The sequence below is a fragment of the Lissotriton helveticus genome, chromosome 1_2 (assembly GCF_964261635.1).
Source record: "Lissotriton helveticus chromosome 1_2, aLisHel1.1, whole genome shotgun sequence".
Classification (NCBI taxonomy): Eukaryota; Metazoa; Chordata; class Amphibia; order Caudata; family Salamandridae; genus Lissotriton; species Lissotriton helveticus.
In genome coordinates this window covers 21,600,535-21,623,522 of record NC_136058.1, presented here as the reverse complement: position 1 = coordinate 21,623,522, position 22,988 = coordinate 21,600,535, and positions in this window count along the sequence as shown.

Here is a 22,988-nt window from a genome sequence, read left to right as displayed (position 1 = left end):
AAAACTCTCGCGCGATCACGCAGCAAGATCGAAAATGGCGCAGCACACGCAAAACCGGGAGAAAAACAACTTGGCAGGCTCAGAGTCAACGCCGCGCACGCGATATTGTATTTTTCAAGTGCGACCAAGCAAAATAATTCGTAGCTTGCGAATTTGCGGATTATTGGGTAAATTTGCGCGATTCGCGGATCGCGAAATCATCAAAAATCCTCAAATTCGCCCGCGAAACGGATTTTATGGCCACGCTTAAAGAGAACCTCTCACTGATCTATTTGAATGATCAAAAAGCGGGGCCTCACCTTACTGTATATGTAGAGTCACGCTCAATCCAAAAATTGTATCCGAGTCGTGTAAAGAGAAATCTATCCGTGTGCTGCAAAATAAATTAAATGCTGCGTTATTAAAACGCCTTCAACTAGTGAAAATAATTTCTAGAACTGTGATAAAAAGCTGTTCTTACCACGTTAGTAGAACATATGAGAACGCCGCTGCGCCTCTTCCTGTCTCCAACTTACTCGGTGCTTCCGGGATGCGAATAAGCATCCCAGCATGCTTTGCAAATTTAAAGAGACCTCATCCTAATCAACAATAGCTTGAAGGTGAATTCACGTGACCCGATCTGTCAACAAACCTTACTGTTCACCAATACCCATCATATAACCACACATGCACAGTGTGGCGTCCATCCTCACGATAACGTTTGAACAAAAAATACAGTGGAGCACTAGAGTTCCTTTCACTTCAGAAACACGGGTTGATGCCGCAATAAGTGTTTCCCGACCTAAAATATGCTGGGAAAGTTAGAAGCCCACATGTTTAATAGAGGACTGCCACGCAGTCCCTATATGTACCACAGCTAAACCATACACACCCTTATGCTTAAATTGCATAAACATACTATCAGAACGTAATTCAAGGCGATTTATTCATGCATCCGCACACAGGCAAGAAAATTAAATTACAACACACATCGGCCTGTAATACGGAAAGAGTTATTTATGCTATCAAATGCCCCTGCGGTATGGTTTATGTAGGGAGGACGAGCTTCATAATTAAAACGCGGATAATAGAACATAAGAGCAGAATCCGGAATCAAAACACCACGTCTTCTCTTGCTTCCCATTGGTCACTATCTTTACACACCATACCACAATTACGATTCACCATTTAAGAACAAATAAATACTAGCACAGACACTGACATCAATACGGCATTAGCTTGTGGGGAAACACATTGGATAACATTTCTAGGGACAGTGACCCCGGGCGGGCTGAATGACCACTATAAAATGTTATGTTTTCTTTGAAATATTCATACAATTGTAGCTATTTTTGTAAAGAATTTGCACTCTCCTTTCTTTCTCTTGTTTCCTTTCATACTATATCCCTCTTATCTTTAAGGACATCTTAGTGTTGTAATCTTTGAACAAACTGCATACAGAGTTCTGGCTGGCATTCAGTATTAAACTACTCATGATAGTATGTTTATGCAATTTAAGCATAAGGGTGTGTATGGTTTAGCTGTGGTACATACAGGGACTACGACGCAGTCCTCTATTAGACATGTGGGCTTCTAACTTTCCCAGCATATTTTAGGTCGGGAAACACTTATTGCGGCTCAACCCGTGTTTCTGAAGTGAAAGGAACTCTAGAGCTCCACTGTATTACACATGGTTTTTGTTCAAACGTTATCGTGAGGCTGGACCCCACACTGTGCATGTGTGGTTATATGATTGTTATTGGTGAACAGTAAAGTTTGTTGACAGATCGGGTCACGTGAATTCACCTTCACACTATTGTTGATTAGGATGTGGTCTCTTTAAATTTGCAAAGCATGCTGGGATGCTTATTCGCATCCCGGAAGCACCGAGTAAGTTGGAGACAGGAAGAGGTGCAGCGACATTCTCAAATGTTCTACTAACGTGGTAAGAACTGCTTTTTATCACAGTTCTAGATATTATTTTCACTAGTTGCAAGCGTTTTAATAACGCTGCATTTAATTTATTTTGCAGCACACATTTAGATTTCTCTTTACACGACTCGGATAAAAATTTTGGATTGAGCGTGACTCTACATATACAGTAAGGTGAGGCTCCGTCTTGTGATCATTCAAATAGATCAGTGAGAGGTTCTCTTTCATTGTTGAGAGCTTTATGGTCTGATAGAGAGACGGGTGTTTCAATAAAAAGGGTTTATTGAACAGTCTTATTTTTCATGCAAGAGATATGAACTGCTACAATCGTAAGGCAGAATGCGAAGTATAATACGTACAGCGTTAGCAGTAAGGTAAAATAATACTGTAATAGCATAGTCTGTAGCTATGACATATATAAAAGTACATACTTAAATAACACCGGCTAAAATACTCAGCTTGCTTTTAAAATAATTCTACCCCAGTGTACCTAACCTAAGTGTAGTATGAGGGAAGAAGTAGGTGCTGTTTAGCTATAGTCTGGTTTAGCTTAGTTTAGTTTTACTAAGAATTGCCAAAAGTTTCTCTAGGTTCTAGCCAGCTCCATACCTTAGACTTAGAGAGGTTGGTATCTCTTTCCCGGGACTCGATCTCTAACACCCCGCAAGGGGAGTCAGAAGCACTGGAGCTGGATTCTCGGCAAGGAGGATGATAGCATCTGGTCAGTGCGCCAGTTGGGGACTTGACTTCCTTTGGGTTTTGCTTTGGCGAGCCGCGTCGTGCAAGTAGGTAGCCGAACCGCACCGTGCCTTGCCATAGCAAGTTGAGGTACATTTATACCTTGAAGGTGTTTAGGAATGCCAGTATTGACAAACAAGTCGGGCATAAAAACGTCATGAATGAACCCCTAAGGAATAGATGTTCATGCATAATAAATGAGTTTATCCAGGCATGGGGAAGTCCTAAAGGCTTAAGAGTCTGGTTTTCAAAGAACTCGTTGTGAATAAGAGGAACGGATGTAGTTGACCATGAGCAATGCCTAAATAAAGGATGGATTTCTATGCCTAAATAAGTGCAATGTGAATTTGTACCTATATAAGGGCATATATCGGGAAATCTATATACGGTATCTAAATTGACACACAACACAAGGAGCAGGGTAAGCATCACGAATGTCCGTCAAAGTAGCGCAATGGGCATACTTGGCATTGCAGATTGTCGTCACTGTAGATTAATGTCCCAGTCGGCAGTGTGGACAGTCCTTGTTGGCGCTTTGCATTGGCAGTGCACATGAGCGGTCGAAGTGGTGACACAAAGAGATGTTTATTCGTAACTTCATCAATGGGCCTGTTTGCATTCACAAAGAGTCCTCAAACTTTAGGCAAGCACAACCGAGGCCACACCAAGGCCTGAGCGGCAATACTTGGGGTACAGGAATTCATTTCAGCAGAAGCCAACATACCTCAAGCAGGTCTAATTGCAGGTCCATGCAGCAGGTCAGCTGGGCAGTAGAAGGGAGGCTCTTGAGCGTTTTATCTCCCTGTAGCTCAGAACAAGAGACCAGCTGGCTGTCCCTTGGAGTCACTACTGCCTGGGATGAAGGGTGCAGGTCCAATCTTCCTTCTCAGCAAACATCAGCAGGCAACAGAGTATCAGGGCAGCAGAGTGGAAGTCCTTCTGTCAGCAAAGCTGCACAGGAGTCCTTCTTTAGAACTCAGAGGTCTAAGAATGTATTTATGAGTTGGTGTCGGAGGTCCAATATTTATATATGGTGTCTTTTTGAAGTGGGAGCAATTTTTATGGGATTCCCTTAGAAGTACTCGAGATTCCTGCCTCCCTTGCCCTGGCTCCAGACTAACTACAGAGGGTATACAATCCTTTTTGTGAAGGCAGGGCACAGCCTATTCAGGTGTAAGTGGGCGGTGTCTAACTCAGTCTTACCTTCCTACCAGTGATGGCCCATCCAGGCACACTCAAGCCCTCTATTGTTTGTGGCTATCTAGAAGAAATACACACAAAACAACTGCCTAATACACCCAGTGATGTGACACAGACACAGGCTGCAGGTCCCAAATGCTAAGCTAGGAAAATGCCAACTGTCTAAAAGTTGCAAGAAGACTGTGGAAAACCACAGACTGAGTGGAGCACAGCTATAGACTAGAAAGTCTCAATGAGATATTCAAATTAATAAAAAAAAATCACAAGCTCTAAGGCATATTAGATTCATGTCATGATTGATCATGTTGCATGTACAAAAATTGTAAATCAACAATGTTTAGAAATGTACACTTAATTGCAATGCATACATAAACTTGAAAGTACGGTTATGCAATCATCATCAAACCCCACATCTATGAGTTAATAAATTTAGCAGATTCTTTAAATAAACACACTCCCAATGCATTTCGGGTTCAAACTTGAACCCTTCTTAAGGGGATAAATGTAAAACGTTGGTAAAAGTTCTGATTGTACAGCTGCTTCCTTCCGTAGGAAACCTACAACACAATAAAGTTGCAGTGTGTCAAACACAATGCAATTTACAGTATGGTAAAAAGAGAATTTGCACTCTGAAGTGAAGTAAAATAAAATAAAGTGCAGAAAGGCCAGTGCAACACTGTGTAAGTGAAAGTGTAGCTTGTATAAACAACATTGTGTGATTAAATAGTGTAATACACCTATGTTTATATCTGGTCCCTCAGTGCTATCAACACAAAAAGTGAATCAACCGTGACTTCCGAGTCATGCTAAAAGTGACGGTCCATAACGAGTGGAAAAATTAAAATAACGCAAGATTAAAAAGTATTCCAGACAGAGGGAGTTCTCCAACCGACTGCCAGATGTGTAACTGTGGACAAATGTAATAACAATCATAATACATGTTAAACACCATCATGCTCCGACAACAAGAATATGAGGTAGTCAAAGACTATCTTACTGGTCTGTAAGTGGTCACAAACAGTTGCTTCTTGTTCATTCGAGAAGTTTCTAGTGACCTCTGAGTTAGCTGCCACACAAAAGTAATTAAGTTTAATGTACTCGATAGAGACATTCTGACCTCAGTCCTATATCAAAACTATAGCGTATATTATTCCAATGCACAGAGCCTATCAGGGATACAGGAACTTGAAGATAACGCTTCAGCTGGACCGGCCTGGTCTCTATATAGGGCCCTCGCTCCATCATGGTCAGTCTGAACTTGTGACTTTCACCTGGTCACACACCAGCAGATAGCCACCGTTGGTGCATTGTGCTTTCTAGTGCTATTTTCACTTAAATCTTTCAAATTGAATATCTCTAGTTCTATTAATTGGATTTTTGTCATTTTGTGAAAATATTTATTACATTTTACTCTATTTTACTAAATTGGTGTGGGATTTTTCTCGTATTTTGTTTTCACTTTATTATTGTTTGAAGTTCTGCATAAATATTTTACACATTGTCTCTAAGTTAAGCCTGATTGTCCTGTGCCAAGCTGTAAGAGGGTTGAGCACGGGTTAATTTATGTTTTGATTGTAACAAGAATTGTGGTTGCTGCTTGAGTAGGGTTTAGACCCCCCCAATTAGTAATGCAGGGGCTTATTTATGAATGCCCCGTCACTTTTGTGACGTTACGGTGGAGCAGTGTGCCACCACATACTTATAAGGCCTCGTAAAGCTACTTTCCATGGCTTTTCATTGCCTCGTAAATATGTGCCCCCTTCATGCAGAAAACTGGGTGAAAGGGGCATTCCATGGGTGTTGCTGTGGGAGCCTGACACATTCCCAGATTTATGAGCAATCGTACATCTGGGAATGTGTCAGAACCTAACGCCACCCCAGGGGTCGCATTAGGGATGCGCAACCAAGAGAAATAAAAACATTCCTCCTAATGCTTTCATTTTTCTATGTGTGCTGCATTCTGCAGGGATTAGGGAAGGATTCTATCTTCCACTGCACTCAGCTAGAAAAAAAGGGTCTTCAGAGTGATGGAGAGACCATCGCTCATACCATGAACAAGGTTTGTCGGGAGCACATCAAAACATTGATATGTCAAACTGGTATTTTAATTCCATTGCAACAAATGTGTAGTGGACCCATTTAATATAGGGCAGCCAGGTGTAGGCTAGGGGTAGATAGACACGTACGTATGTAAACATGTTAATATGTGCGAGAACCATGACATTTTCCCCCACATGCATCAACCTATTTAGGAAGTGCAAACGGTGCGAATCGGTAAATTCGGCCGTTTGCACTTCCTAAATACGTTTTTGGGATGCAAGAAACAATTCGCTATTTTTTGCATTTCTTAAAAATGCAAATGCAATTAAGGAATCGCATTTGTGCGATTCCTTAAATGCAATGCATCAATTTGTAAAAAATAGCGAATTTTGAAATTGGAAGTGCAAATTAGCACGAGGTTGACCCTCGTGTTAATTTGCGAACATTTTTAAAAAAGCAAAAAAATGCATTTTTTAAACTTGCATGTTACAGACACACATGTCCTTAGGACATGTGTGTGTGAAACATGCACTTGAAAATACATTTCAGGGGTACTGGGGGGGTCCTTTGGACCCCCCTCTGCACCCTTGCAATGCATCAACAAATTGCGAGTGCAAAAAAAAAAAATGCAAAACGGCATTGATTCCTATGGGCCTCTAGGCCCATAGGAATCAATGTAATGCCATTCCTTAATTGCGATTCACAATTAAGGAATCGCAATTTCCGAAAATTAAGAAATCCTAAAAACTTTTAGTATTACTTGATGCATAGGATTTTGCATTTCCTAAATAGCGATTCCTTAATTTTCGCTATTTAAGAAATGCAAAATCCTAGATTGATGCATGTGGGGGATTATCTCCAGCATAGCAAGAATTATTTTGAAAAACGAACTGCACTCACACAAAATAAAAACAACGTGTGCAGTTAAAAAAAATCATTATTCTCCGAAAAAGGGCGACATCTGGATTAGAGCATGATAACTGGAGGTGCCATTGATATCTGTATTTTGTGTTTGAAGAGTAGCTTGATTCTGTTGGAAAATGGTTGAAAGAGGATGTTTTAAGTGGCGGCGTATTGTCAGGGTCCTAAATGAGTGTGTCATGTTTTCAGTCTTTAAAACGTGTGGCTAGATCTTAACCAAAAATAATTATCAAAATGCGGGCTACAAAGCTATTGCTTTACATCACACTTGACTGGTTTATAAATCCTGCTCAGCACGCGCGCGGCGCTTGCCTCGGTGTCTTCATGCAGAATTATACACAATCACGAGTCTGTACCGGAAGTAATTATGCTTAAGTGTTTGGTTTTGGTATGTGGTCTTATTCTGCTTTACCCTGGAATTGATTGTAAAATGTGGTCTGTAGAAGGCAGAAACGCCATTCACACAATCATTCATCGTCACTTGTTCCAGTTTAACTTCAGATTTAATAAATGCAAGGTCAGGCAGCCCCCTAACTGGATCTGACCGCTGCTGTATTGGATTACACTGCCAGGAATATGTCTTAAAAATAGAGGAAAATGCAGTATGCTTCACATTCAATTATTTACATTATCCATAAAGATATGGTATTGTACAATAGGTTACTGTCCGAGTCCCAGCTCTCCTTGTGTTCCAAAGCACTATTAAAAAGCTTAATATTGCATCGGGAAATGTTTTGAGAAAAGCTTTGAATCATACTCATGTCATTGTTTATTTATTGTGTTTTTAAATCAGTTTGCACCATGCCTAACAAGGTTTATACACAGACGAGTCATAAAAGCACAGTACACACAGTATATACTCCATAAAACACAATACGAATACAAAGTTTTAAAACTATGATTTGGTACTACATATTTTAGGGCGGATTGGTAAGAAAAATAAAACGGATTAAGAACAACTATAAAATGCCGGAACATAAAAACAATTAAAATACTTCATATACATTGGGATTAGAGTACACAATACAATCACAAACAACAAGGGCATGTTCATGTGTTACATATGTGCCAATTTAGATTAAAACAGACTGATAGAATCTTCAAAGTGCATAAAGTGCCTTCGACCTAATAGCCCAGGCCCAAACCCAGAAATGTCGCCACTGGGATAGCAATGGGAACTAAGGTGTTTGTGCGTCTTCAGTCCTTCTGGTGACCAATGTCCTGCAGATTGGCGTCAACTACGATCGGCGTGGAGTGTCTTATGCAGGGCAGACACACAATAAATGGGTCATAACAGTATTGCGCCAATAGAAGTTTATCAAATAAACAGATCATAAACAAATCACCACCGACTTTTACAATCAAATGTACTACAAGGGTAGTGAACTAGTTCTTTTCTCAACCTTAAATCCTTACTTTCGAGTTCAGGTCGTTTTAGAAACAAAAATATCTCTTCATCTTTGACTCCATTTTCATTTTTACACTGCATTAAACACATGAAGCAGTGCCACTTCCATAGGTTGCTAAGGCATAAGCTAGGTGAAATGTAGAAATCGATGGGAAGTAATATTCCGTCAGGCAAGGAAAAGAAATTCAGGAAGATATTAGCCGCATTTGGGGCATACAGCTTTAGTTGACTGCAGAACGCTACATTTAAGAGCATCTAAAAGGATGTTAAAAGGCTTCCTTAAAGAACTGGTCAAAAATGACTTTTCTGCATGAACATACCTCTCGCACCTCTAAATCAAGACTCTGAAAGATTGTTCACGGTAGACGTTCTGGAACAGTAGGGGTAATGGGTGCTTAACTTGCCGGAGAACTTTACTTGATATACACGCCCCCTACCTCTTTTTATTTTTCGATGCCTGCACCACAGGGCCGGACTGGGAGCAACCCGCCATGGCAGAGTGCTGCTTGCTGGCCTGGGTGGGTGGGGGGTCAGATAGTAAAAAAGAACTGCTCCCTGTAACATTGCATTCAAATTACATGTTCTTGTAATACAATTACTTAAAAAAAAGCACTGCTTCCGCTTTTGTTACAGGAGGCCGATATTGCTGCTCTGCTGAAAAACTGGCCTAGTGACAAAACCATCATACAACCATCAGCCACAAAACCGGCCTCCAATAAAATATCTCATTTATAAATTTGTTTTGTCATAATTCTCCCCATGCAACAATCTTTCCTCCTTTAAGTGTTCCTCTATCATTTTGTCCTAATGATGATCTATTGAATCATGAAAGATCGAAACGCTGTTGACATTATACCAGCTGGAAAAAAATGGGACTATTACATACATATAAATGCAATACAATCATGACGAATTATCAATTATTCCATGAACATTGCTGAAATTGTTATTTCTTTTCATCGTTCCCTTCTTTTTTCTTGTCTATCATTTTTTGCCACCTGCACAATTCTGAGCACGTCTATGCACATTGGACTTGGGACACTTCTCACTTATCATGTACTTTTTTATGATGCCTGAATCTTAAAAGACATTAGGGCCCAGATATACAAGCCCCTTGAGCCACTTTTGCGTCACTTTTCCCATGTTAAAAATGACGCAAACGTGGCGCAAGGGCTTTGTAAATAAGACCCTAAATATTTAAGTACATTTTTATGACAAATCTTCGTCTGCTCTCTTTTTCGTCTGTTTTTGATGGAGTAATATCATTTCTCAAATATGATATTTAATGAATTGTCGTCTGTGTATATGATACCTTTAGGACATTGTTTTCTTGTTATAAGGTATACCCGGGTCTTCCTTGGGTTTATGGGTCAATCCAGTTGTATACATCACTTTTAGAAAGTCAGCATTACCGTAGCAGTTTAGTGACTGTAGTCTGTCTCTGGTCAGCTGACTAGGTGAAGTTGTCAGTTGAGCTTTGTGTTTCCCTCTAGACACCCACATATAATAGGGAGCTTAGGTGTGACTGGATGGGTAAACACTGGCAGAATGGGAGGGAATAGAAGGGTATAGCCCAATTTAAACATGAATACGTTGTGTCCTGTCTTCACACAAAGGACTGCACACCACCCTGTATTTAGTCTGGTGCCAAGGAGGGATGGTAGGATTCCTGGAGACTTCAAAGGGAGCCGTCTTTATAATCCTACCTGCTGTTTTGCTGTCCCACAAGTTGTCCCTTGCCAGCTTCCAGTCCTACGATGGAGAGGAGGGAGAGCGAGCTGACCCAGATGCTGGAGGGAGACTACATCTCCCAGACCCCCTAGCAGTGTCGCACAGCACCCAAGACCCACCAGCGTGCCAGGAGGTGCATTTAAACAGGGCCAGTGCACCCGCAGCGCGGGAGACGTCTTTATAATCCTACCTGCTGTTTTACCATCCCGCGAGTTGTCCCTTGCCAGCTGCCAGTCCTACGAGGGAGAGGAGGGAGAGCAAGCTGACGCAGACGCAGGGGGGAGACTAAATCTCCCAGACCTCCTAGTGGCGTTGCACACCACCCACGCCCCACCAGCGTGCCAGGAGGCGCATTTAAACTGGGCCAGGGCAACCGCAGCGCGAGACACGTGCGGGCCCGTTTGAGTTCGTTCTAGTACGGAAGAGGACGGGACGGGGCCCCCCTCTGACAGGACGTGCATCTGAAAGTCAGTGCCCGTACGATAGTCTGCAGGATTGTTTGTTGATTTGTGGTTATTAACTTCTAAGCCCTATTTGAACTTGGGAGTAGTTGTTGAGTTGCCTTTTAAAACCGTGATGACTTGTAGAGGTGGCAAAGGGAGGAATTCTGTAACTGAGGGGTCAATAGTGGGGTCGTTGGATCAGTTCTTAATTAGAGCATCATCTGTACTGGCTCATGAAATTGAACTGACCAAACGGCGTCTTTCATAGGATTCCTTCTTATCTAAACAGAAGGAATCCTATGAAACAGTCATCTTTAGGCAGGTTAGCTCACATAAGATCACCAGAGCAACCTCCAATTCTGATTCTCCGGCTATTGCAGGAAGTGACATTCAGCAATTGCAAGACTCAGGGGGTCAACTTACATCTCTCCTTGTCTGGTCTCTGCACCAGTAACCCATCATGTTGTTCCACTGAATAAAGAGCCTGCTCGCACTGTATTTCCCAGAGCGGTAACAAGGTCTGTATGTAGCTCTACCTCGCAAGTGGTGGCCCAATCGTGTGAACCAGAACCAGCAATAAAGAGAAAGCGGGGCGGAGGATCCCAGAGAAACAAAAACGCCAAAATCCAAAATGCTCAAAACCCGGAGAGCCAGTAATTGCAGGCATGCCAATTAGTCTTGAACCACGCCAGTCACTCCCCCAAGTGAACATGACTACTCCAAACAGCGGTGATGTTAATCCAATTCAATTGGGAGCGGACTTTTGGACTAAACTGGAAACTTTATTTACCAACCCGTGTCTCCCTCTCTATGATAGACTTAATTCTATAGAGGAAAGACTCTTGCATCTTGAATCTCTTTTTCTACGTAATTATGCTAAGAACACTATGCGGATGGAAGGGGATACTAGGACTTCAGTAATGGCGACAAATATATTATGTAACCCCCCAGCCCCTAGCAATCTGCCCATCCTGCCCCCTCCCAACTTAACCCCTAACTTGCCTTTAGCCTCAATGAGTGGGAATGTTGTGGTGAATACTATGGCAATGACTGGGAGCAAGGCAAGTGGTGGGGGAGAACCCAAAGAGAACATGAACCCAGCAATGTTGTGTGAGGGGGGTAGTATGACGCACGAACAAGTGATAACAGATAGAATACATGCTTCCTCTAGGAGTGCCTTGACTCAAGGTGCACTGAAGACCAAACTACCGTATATAGAACTTCCACCGGAATCAATTCTGTATGTTGTAGTATTAGCTGGGGTTCCTGTGCTGAATCAAGGCAAAGATGAGTCATACACCGACCTTAAAAATAAATGTACTCATTGGCTGAATTCTAATAGGCCACTCCATCCACAGGTATCTAGTGAAATCCTCTTTGCCTGCAGAGTAAACTGGGTGGGGCAACAAAAGAAACATATTGAGGGTGACTGTATTTTGATCAACTTTAGAAATAGGTGGGTGGTAGACCATATATGCGACTGGCATTCAGCACGGTTGTTAACACAAATACGGTCCCTTCCCTTAACCTATTTTTACCCTGCCATCCCGAACAATCCCATTTCAGAGACAAGGGGCACGACTTGGGGAAATTGGGATAGCTGGGATTCAGGAGCTCAGGTAGGCAGTACATACTATGGTCAATCTATAAATGACATCCCTCTTTCAGTCGCCTTTCCTGTAAGTAATAGATTTAGTGCTTTAGATCAGGTAGATTGACAGCCCATGAGTAGTCATCATCTGAACCCTCTTGATAACCGGCCAGGCTTGTCCGAAACTGGTGAGGGATCTGTGGCCCATGGGCAGATACTGACCCCAAATAGTGTACCGGGGTGTGAGAAATCCCCTAAGGGAGTTACTGATGATAGTAGGGAGGCTAAAGTTTGCACAATGCCCAGTGTGACAATGAACGGTGGTAGGATCAAACATTGGTGGCAGATCAAGACCCAGAGGGAAGCAGTAGATCACTGTGGAACCGTTTTGGCTGGGGGAAGTTGCGTGAACGATGGTCTGTCCTTTGGCACTCTACCTATAATTGATTCAGGAAGGTGGTGCCTTAGATTCACCATCCCCAGTAGCCAAGGGGGCCATCGACGGAGAATTGGTGGTGGCAGAGGACAATCACACCGGATTGTATCCTGATGGAATGCCAGCCGTGGGCGATAAGAGCACTGATTTTCACCAGAACACTCGAATGCTGGACGCTAACATTAGAATTTTGTCTTGGAACTTGGCGGGGATTAAGAACAAATTATCCTGTCCAGATTGAGGATCTTTTGTAGACAACTGTGATGTCTGCCTGTTCCAGGAGACGTGGGCCCGGGAGGAACACCAGAGAGTAGGTTTTGCTCCTTTTAATATATTGGCTACCATGAAGGGTATGGGTAGACCGTCTGGTGGCTTAAGTATTTGGGTGTGCACGCACCTGGGCGTTAAAGCTAAGCAGATTCCAGCTAACTCTGATGATGTGCTATGTGTTCTCTTAACACTATCCTGAAAAACACTAATAGCCCTACTTAATGTTTACTCGAGACCTGTACATAATGGGCAAGAATCTGGAGCTATAGAAGATCTGAGACACTTTATACCAACTCTTGATCGAGCAGTTGTCCTGATAGTAGGAGGTGATTTCAACTGCCAGTTTGAGCCTCTAAATAATCCAATCCTAGATGCCCCTACTGAGGAAGACGAGCACTGGTTGATACCTGACCCGCATATTCCACCAGTTAAAGCTTGGTCACCGCTGGTCTTACAACTTAACTCCCTTACCTTGGCATTATCATTGAGGGCATGTAATGGGAGGACAAAATCTGATAGACCAGGCCAGTTCAGGTTTAATAGAGAAGGGCAGAAATCGCTGCTTGATTACATCTTGTTTGAAACTAGAGCTTGGGACAGGGTTCTTGACTTTCAGATTCACCAGAGGCAAGACAGTGACCATAATGCTCTAGTAATGACCCTGAAAGCAGGGAGTTTGGATCTGTCTAATCCTCCACCAGCACCCAATTCAGTGCAAAATGTATTGACTTTAGCGAATAATAGGCAGAGAGTGAGGTGGTGTCACATCCAGGAATCGCCAATTAAATTGACCAATATATACCAGCAGGTCCTGCCATACTTAATTGAAATGGGTGAGGTAGATGGAGCGTGCCCACAAGCTGGGAGTCAGGACAGGCCCCTAAAAATCGACAAACACCTGACACTAAAATTGCTTGATGTCTTTCATCCAGTAGGAAAGCGAAGGGTAAATGATTCCGTCTGCCCTTGGTATAACGCAAATTGTCGTGATGCCAACTAGATCTGCTAATTGCAGTAAAGGTGAAGGGCAGGTTAGCAACTAAGCAGTGTAGGACCAGGTACAAGCGGACAATCATTTCAGAAAAGAAAAATTGGGAAGCCGAGAAGTCGGAAGATCCTAGGATTGCCCTGCATGAAAAAGACCTGAAAACATTCTGGGCAATAGTTAGCTCTGGCGGAAGGAGGGGGCGACCTGCACTGGAACCTAATATGGTGGCAGCAGTTTTGGAAGCACATTTTGGGGCATTGTATGCGGATCAGAGCAAAGAGGGTACTACCTCTCCCTCTCGAAGCCCTTCCATGAGTATCGATTGAAAGGGGCTTGCTAGATTACTTTAGGTGAAGTAGAATGCGCCATTGATAAACTACAATCGAACAAAGCACCTGGTCTAGATAAGTTACCCAGGGATCTTTTTCGGATGGAACCAAAAATCTGGGGTCCGTACCTGTGTGCCCTGTTTAATGTCATCTTAAAGGGTATGGATCCTCCGGATACTTCGCGTGGGGCCGAGATAGTCCCCATACACAAAAAAGGTTGCCCTCTCCTTCCGTCTAACTATAGGCCTATTAGCCTAATAGACACAACCCAAAAACGTATGAGACAGGTTATTCTAGACAGAATACAGGGCTGGATAGAGGAGATGGAGGCCCTAAGACCTTATCAGGCAGGCTTCAGGTCGAGTACATCTACCATCGACCAGATATTCAGACTTCAGGTCCTATACTGGAAGACGGTAGAGTGTAGAGGGTGGCAGCCTCTACCTCATATTCGTCAACCTGAAGTCTGCCTTCGATTTAGTTCCTAGAGAAAAACTGTCGAAAGTATTAGGTGATCTTGGGATCCCACCATACCTTCTGGGTGTGCTAATGAGGCTGCCCAGGGAGAAGTATGCCCAAGTTAGGTGCGCGAAACACGGGGAACTGTCAGCACATTTTCCAGTGAAGCAGGGGGTTTGTCAGGGATGCGTCCTTGCCCCCACCTTATTTTGCCTCTATATCAACGAGCTTATTGAGCACTTACTTGGTATTAAAGATAGTGATGCTCCAAGGTTAGTCTTGGGGAGGGTGCCTGCGCTGATGTTCGCGGACGACGCTTTGTTGCTGTCCAAAACATCAACGGGCATACAGAGCATTTTGGAGGGGCTTGTAGATCAACTTAACTAAAACCAAATTTATGATCTTCAATCCCCCTCGTCCAAACCCATCGTCAGACAGAACCACCCTGGAGAGAGTTAAGACATTTGAGTATCTTGGCATCACTCTATCAGAACAGTTGGAGTGGGATACCTAACTGACAGGGGCGAGCATAAAGTTAACACAAACAGCGTGGGGGATAATGAAAATGCATAGACTGGCTACGTTTAAGCCAGCCGCCCCTATCATTCAAATTTATAAAGCACAGTCCAGGGGGGGCACCCTGTATGGGGCTGAATTGTGGTAATATCGTAGGCCCTTTAACCTTTTGAAAGTAGAGCATTCTTTCATGAGGCATTTGTTGGGACTCCCCCCTAGCACTCCCTTAGTTCCTCTCCTCTTGGACTTGGGGTTGCTACCCATTGATGAAGAGATTGCTTTAAGGCCCCTCACGTACTGGTGTAGCTATGGGCGACACCAGAGCTGTCTTGCTATAGAGACGAACTCAGGGGGCCTAGCCTAATTAATAAGAAAATCCTGTGGCTTGGCCACATAGGGGCTCTTAGTACCAGGATAGGGAGGCAGGAACTCTGGGAAACCCCGGATATAGCCTGCCCGTTAACAACTAGAGTAGATCTTGTGCGGCACTATAGGCATCACAACTTGATAATCCTTCAAGAAAGGTCTACTGGTGGCCGCTTGACAAAAGAGTTTCTACAATTGAAGGCAGAATACAAAAAAGAGATGGTTAAATTATATTTTTAAATTGTAAAAAATGTAGAATACATGATTGTATTGTATTATTTAATGTTATTTATTAAGTTGTTCGTCATTTTGTCTTATGATTGTATTAATGTACTTTTATGGCCCGAGTTGGCCGAAATAAAGTTATCAAGAAGAAGAAATGTCCAGAAGCTTCTCCCCCACTTCAAAGGCACAAATGGGTATAAACACTGGACTTCAAACACCAACTCTTCAGTACACTTTTGGACCTGCAGGAAGAAGGCCTGCTGTGCTGCTGATGAACTGCCACTCTGCTGGACTGCACTCTGCTGGACTCCTGCTTTGCTGTGCTGACTGGTGCCTGCTGCCCTCTTGCCTGGCTGAGGACTGCACCTGCATCTTTTTAACCCAGAACTCAGAGTGACTCCTAGAGCTAAGTTGCTGGTTCCTGATTTGAAGCCTCAGATACATAACAGGCTTTCAAAAACCTGGCAGCTGCACCTAGACTCTACAATCTGTGAGTCTAGCCTTCCAAGTGGTGCCACCTCAGTCCATGACCCATGAAAATGGGCTTAAGGAGCTTCACTGTCCTCTGGACCCAGCGGAAACGACCATTAATGGGATCCTCGCCAACAACACAACTGGACCTAGCACAGCAGCCTCACTGTATCATGGAACCAATGTAATGTGTAATGTAATGTAAAAAGAACTTATAAAGCGCAACTAACACCTGGCGGTTTCTTGGCGCTGAAGCATAAAGAAAACAGACAATCCATGGGGCTGAGAGCGTTAGTTATAGGTGTTGCGGAACAGGTGGGTTTTTAGAAGGGACCTGAAGTGTGTTGGGGGGAAGCCAGTCTTAAGCCTAGAGGGAGGGCGTTCCAGAAGGACGGGGCAAGGAATGAAAACCTCAGTCCTCCCTGTTTTTTATGTTTGAAGGTCGGGATCTGGAGTAAAGCCAGGTGGGCGGAACGGAGATTGCGAGAAGGAACGTATGGGTGCAGTAGTGAAGAGATGAACAAAGGACCTGTGCCGGCAAGGGACTTAAAAATAATGCAGCCCAGTTTGAACTTACAACGCTCAGAGACAGGGAGCCAGTGAAGAGATTTTAGGAGAGGGCGTACGTGTTGGTGTTTGGGTTGGTGATGAATCAGCCGTGCTGCCTGGTTCTGGACCAGTTGTAGCCTCTTTAGTTGGTATGCCAACGTAAAGAGAGTTGGCATAGTCTATCCTGGAGATGACTAAAGCCAATAGGGCCAGGGTGAGGGCTTCGGTGGTCAGGAAGCGGGCAATCTTTCGGATTTTTCTCAGCTGAAAAAAACTGGAGGACACTACCGCGTTGATCTGGGGTTTCATCGTAAGGTCATTACTAATGATGATCCCAAGACTTTTTACTGAGCTGACAGGATTAGGGTGGGGCCCAGCCTTGTGGGCCAAAAGGTGGAGTTCCAGGGGTTGACTGTGCCCCCGACAAGCAACAGTTCTGTCTTGTCGGGGTTAAGTTTCAGATGATTCGCCCCCATCCAGTCGCTGATGTGACAAAGAGTAGTTTGAAAATTGTCGATGGATTGGTCCGTAGAGTTGATGTCGAAGACCAGCTGAATGTCATCCGCGTAATTAAACGCGGTGACACAGCTGCCTCGTAAAGAACGAATAAGGGGGGTGAGGTATAAATTAAAAAGGAGAGGGGATAAGGAGGAGCCCTGCAGGACGCCACAAGTTAGCTCGACCTCATCCGTGGAAAACTGAGAGAGCCGAACTGCCTGGCGGCGGTTGCTCAAGAAGGAGCGGACCCAGGCTAGGGCAGAACCCTGAATGCCGGCCTCTCTGACACGGCCAACCAGAATGTCATGGTTGACCGTGTCAAAGGCGGCCGACAGATCCAGGAGCACCAGAACCTGGCTGATGTTAGAGTCAGCTCCTCTCCGCAGTTCCTCCATGACTGAAAGTATGACAGATTCAGTAGAGTGATTGGGTCTAAAGCCGGCCTGTTGGGGATCGAGGAAATGAGAGTCCTCGATAAAGGTACTCAGGGTATTAGTCACATGGGACTCAAGGACTTTGCTGAGGTAGGGGAGGAGGGAAATAGGGCGGAAGTTGCTCATAATCGTAGGGTCTGCTGTGGGTTTTTTAAGGATGGGCATGACCTCGGCGCATTTGAATGACCCGGGAACAGTGCCAGAGGAAAGAGAATTGTTCAACAGTGCCAGGGGGGAGAAGGACAGTCTGTGAAGGCCTCACGGAGGACCAAGGGAGGGCAACAGTCAGTGGGGGATGCAGAGGCAACCTTCCTAAAGAGGGCGGGAAGCTCTGTCTCCGAGATTAGAGGGATCTGGGTCAGCTGCCTAAGGTTGGGGGAAGGCAGGGTGGGGTCGGACCCAAGGGGGTGAGGTGGGGCTGAAGATAAAATACTGTTTTTGATGTTGGCTCTCTTCTCCACGAAAAAAAGATTTAGGGAGTCACAGAGTGCCCGGGAGGGGAGAGGTTTAGGGGTGATTTTATCTGGGTTTGACAGCTCCTCCACAATAGAAAAGATGTCTTTGGTCTTGGTGGCAGAGTTGGCGATCTTGTTTGAAAAGTAGGTGGTTTTAGCTGGCAGGACCGCTAATTTATAATCTTTGAGCAGGATAGTGAAGCGTAGTTTCATGTCAGGGGCATAACCACGCCGCCACTGGCGCTCGGCCTGCCTGAGGCCCAACTTCAGGACTTTGAGGTCTTCCGTGAACCATTTTTGGGCGTCATGCGGACGTCTAAGTTTTATCTGTCTGAGTGGAGCCACGGTGTCACTGGCTGACTTCAGTGTGTGAGGGCAGAGGCTTGGGTGTCGATGGAACCCAGATTGGAGGGGGTGGAGGTTCTGAGTAGGGTGACAAAATCGTTGAGATTGGCCTTGTTCCAATTCCGGGCCAGAAGGTTACCTTCCTTGGGTCTACCAAGGCTGGGGATAGCCGTAATGGAGAAGGAAATTATAAAATGGTCTGACCATAGGCAGGGTGAAATGAGAGGGGTGGATATGTCCAGGTTGGATGTCCAAACCTGGTCCAGAGTGTGACCCTTAATGTGGGTGGCTGCCTTTATGTGTGTCAGACAGTTCATGCTGGATAGGAGATCTGTAAATGAGATAGAGCAAGCATTCTCCTTTGCGTCGGAAGGCCAATAATTAAAGTCGCCTAAGACCAAGATTTTTGAATTGTTAATGATAAGTTGGGATAACATGTCACCAAACAACGTGGAAAAATCAGGCATAGGTTTGCCTGAGTCCACTCGAAGAACTGTAGTTCAGGCCCTTGTGATGTCCCGTATCGACTATGGCAATGTGCTTTATCTAAGAGCTGATAAAGCCACAATAAATAAACTCCAGGTTGTACAGAACTCAGCCGCCCGCCTTTTGTGCAATGTTCCACGGAGAACGTCCGCAATGCAAGCCCTGCGTGACCTTCACTGGTTAAAAATCTCTGATCGTGTGGTCTTTAAAACTTTGTGTCTCCTGTTTAAGATTCGTCAGGGTTTTGCTCCCATTTACCTGCACAATCTCGTCCAGCTATATCAGCCCAGTCGCTCTCTTAGGTCATCTAACAATGGTAATTTCGTGATTCCAAGAATCCGACTGGCAAAAATGGGAGGCCGTTCATTCGCACACTTAGGACCGAAGATGTGGAATGCTCTCCCGCTGGCGCTAAAAACAGAAACCAATCTTCTGGTTTTCCGCAAAAAATTGAAGACTTTTCTGTTTTGAGTTTTTAGTTCTGTCCCTCTTCTCTTCTCTTTCAGCAATTGCTTGTCTTCTTCTCTAGTCTGTCCCTGGCGCCGGGAAACCCATTGCGGGTAGCTGCGCGCAATACGAATTCAATAAATAAATAAATAAATATAAATAGGTTGGGGGGGGCGGTAGACTAAAACACAAATAAATGGAGTAGTAGAGGATTCCAGTCTCAGCACAAGATAGTCGACCGAGGGGATGCCGACTGAAGTCAAGGCGGAGAACCGGATGGAGTTTTTAATAATCCCTGCTACCCCGCCTCCCGGCCTCCCGGGGGCTCTGTTTGCCTGGAGGATGTAATAGCCAGCGGGGATTGCGGCGAGTATATCGGAAGCAGAATCCTCGTTAAGCCATGTCTCCGTTAACAGCAGTATGTCCGGTTGCTCAGAGTCTAACAGAGCAAAGATTTCCAGCTGGTGTTTTACCAGCGATCGTGTGTTGAGGTAGATCACTGTGCGTTTAAGGTATGGGGTCTGATTATTGGGTGGAGGAATGGTAATTGAAGGGGGAGCTAGGAGCGAGCCGGTTACTATCTCAGGGAATGTGTCTCTAGTGCAGAGGAGCCCCAATGGCTCAAAGTCCGACAGAGTCGAGGGGGGGTAGACCTATGTGAATGTAGTCGAATCAAATCTGAAGAGGTGTATTGGATGAAGCCGACAGGGAGACATGCCCCGTGCCCCGGCCGGCCGCGGACGGGCTCAGACGGGCTTGCCTTAGGCGCGCCTTCGGCGCACAAACGTCGCGTCCCGCTGCGCTCGCCCGCTGCGCGTCCGACTGAGGCACATCCTTTAGTAGCGGAGAGGGGGGGCGTGGCCTCGGGGTGGTGGGCGTGGCCTCGCTTCAGGCTATGGCGGCGAGAAAAAGGATTTGCCTGCGGCAGCATTTAATCGGCTGCGCGGGGTGATCAGGAGCGAGCTTTCAAGGAGGGGGAGTGCCCAGGGGAGAGTGCTTCAACAGGTAATAACACAAAGTAAAAGATCAAGTAATTGTTAAAAACGCTAAGCTTTCTCCCGGCTTCCGCCTCAGGAGCTGTCTGTTTAGGCTAAATGCGAGCTTTGTGTGTCGCGCGCCTTATATGATTGCCTGGGGGGGCGTGGCCTCGGGGTGGTGGGCGTGGCCTCGCTTCAGGCTATGGCGGCGAGAAAAAGGTTTTACCCGCGGCAGCATTTAATCGGCTGCACGGGGTGATCAGGAGCGAGCTTTCAAGGAGGGAGAGTGCCCAGGGGAGAGTGCTTCAACAGGTAATAACACAAAGTAAAAGATCAAGTAATTGTTAAAAACGCTAAGCTTTCTCCCGGCTTCCGCCTCAGGAGCTGTCTGTTTAGGCTTTCTAAAGCTGCACAATGCCTCTTGGATGCAGATAAAGGCAATGTTCCGCAAACCTAGATTTACCTATGTTCAGTGGTTCTGTTCATTGGGACTAACTCTGCCTCTATATATGGCTCATGCTCCATCACTGTCAGCCTGAACTTGTGGCTTTGCCCTTGCCTGTCCCATCCTATTATCCCCTGTTGCCACTTTATGCCTTTAGCACTATTTTTCCTAAACCTTTAAAATTCAGGATCTCCGCATCTACTAATTGGATGTTTGTCCTTCTGGTCTTGTTTTATTTATACAGTAAACAAAAAGATCTCCTTTCTGTGTTCCTCAGTTAATTCACTTAATAATAAAACGACCATCTAGTAACTATCATGACACCACTTAAGGATTGTTCAAATGCAAAATAGGTTTCGTTTGTTAATTTTATTAAAAACACTTTTATCTTTTTTCATCAGTAAAAAATATAATCAATACATCAGGTAATATAGACAATAACACAGTTTCAAGTATAGCTGACTCAGAGCATACTAATTCGGTCTACAGTTTCTATTTTCTAACATGCTACGTCTATAATCAAGCATACAACACTATTCACATGAAAAATTAAAATACAGAAAATTGTAAAAAAATATTTTAAAACAATACTCATAAAGATCGTTTTGTCGACGCGTTTCGGTGTCTTTAAAGTTGTTTATACACCTTCTTCAGGACAGATTAGTTAAAAACATGTCATCTTCAATCTAAAAATAAATATATACAGTTAGAATCATAAATACCCGTGTAAATTTATAAATTCAAACACCTATTGTTTTAAACAAAATCTACACTCTACTTTCACTTAAATGTGTCTACTGGACTGGTCATAAAAGAAAGAATTATTTTCCTTACATGAATTGCCAGATCATTGGCATTCATTCATGCAGTGGTGGACCTTCACTTTTCCTTCTCTAGGTCTCTGTTGGTAGGAGTGTCCTTTCAATTCAACCTCGGTTGCCTATGATATTAGAGAGAAAAGACTCACTGTTGGTTTTTAAGTTACTCATATTGCTGGTAAGCGTCCCTTTCATCCGCATACTTATACACTTACTTTGTGTTCAAAGGAAATTCTGTCTTTTCCTTATGTTAATAAATCCAGCAGTCTTCTCATACTGGTCACACTCGGTACTGGTATGTAGATCGAAAGGTATCATGGGATGAGACAGCCTCAATCGATATTTAGCCACCTCCTATATTCAATGGCGATGTATTTGACACCTGAAAAGGCGGGATAATACTAATGATGTTCCTTCATTGTCAGCTACTTCAGTTGTCTATTCAGTCATGTTATTAAACTATAGACCGCTTTCAGTTATTATTCTCACTCATGAAATTTACCTTGTGCGTGCTAGTATTATAGTTCATAATCATGGTTTCAAATTGTATATAAGGTGCATGTATGTCCACCTCTTAATTATATGAATTATAGACCATCATCAACACAGTCATAGTGGTACACGCACATGGCTACAGGTTCGCCTACTGCGTCAGGTATTAACACAAATATGGAGCCAACCATATTCGTTTAGTGATATAGAAAGCGTATATATATTATATCACTGGGCTTACTTAGCTTTTAGAAAAGAAAATATATTTATCAATTGGGTGCCTCTTACATCCACATTTTTTTCGTCATTCGAAGCCCTCTCTAGTGTGCGGACTCGCATCTCACGAGTGCTGTCTCCTCACAAACATTTAAAGACAGCCTCCCCTCTCGAAGCTATTTCTTAGTTAGCAACGTGTGTCCGATTTAGCTTCGTACTCCAGGTCTCACGTCTTCACTGCAGTCATCTCCTGTGTAGACTGACTGCGTTTGGCGGACGTTTATATACACCTGATCCGCTAATCTAATTAACTTAATTGGCGTCTATTAACTAATTAAGAGATGGCGATTTTGTTCTAACCTCCTAGCGGCATATTTGTAGTTTGTTTCTATAGTTGTTAAGGTAACGTAGTCATGATGTACCTCTAACATGTATCCTGTCTCCGGTATTCAGTTTAGTATAAACGTGGAATTATCTCCATTTAATATTAAACTCTCTCTGTGTTCTGGCGGTTTTACTATTCAGATTGTATATCCACAGACGATTAATTTTTGGCCCAGCCAGTGATAACTTAACTATTCCGCTTCCACGGCAATTCTATGGGCGCCATGATTGTAGTTCTTCTATATCGATGTTTGTAGTTTAATAGAAAGTAGCGATGGAGCATATCCTCCCTGCTTATCTAGTTAATCACAATTCCTGCCAGTTACAATATATTACACGTCTTTCTATTTAAAACGGATTCATTTACGGTTGCTAAATCTAATTAAAGGTTGAGTTAAT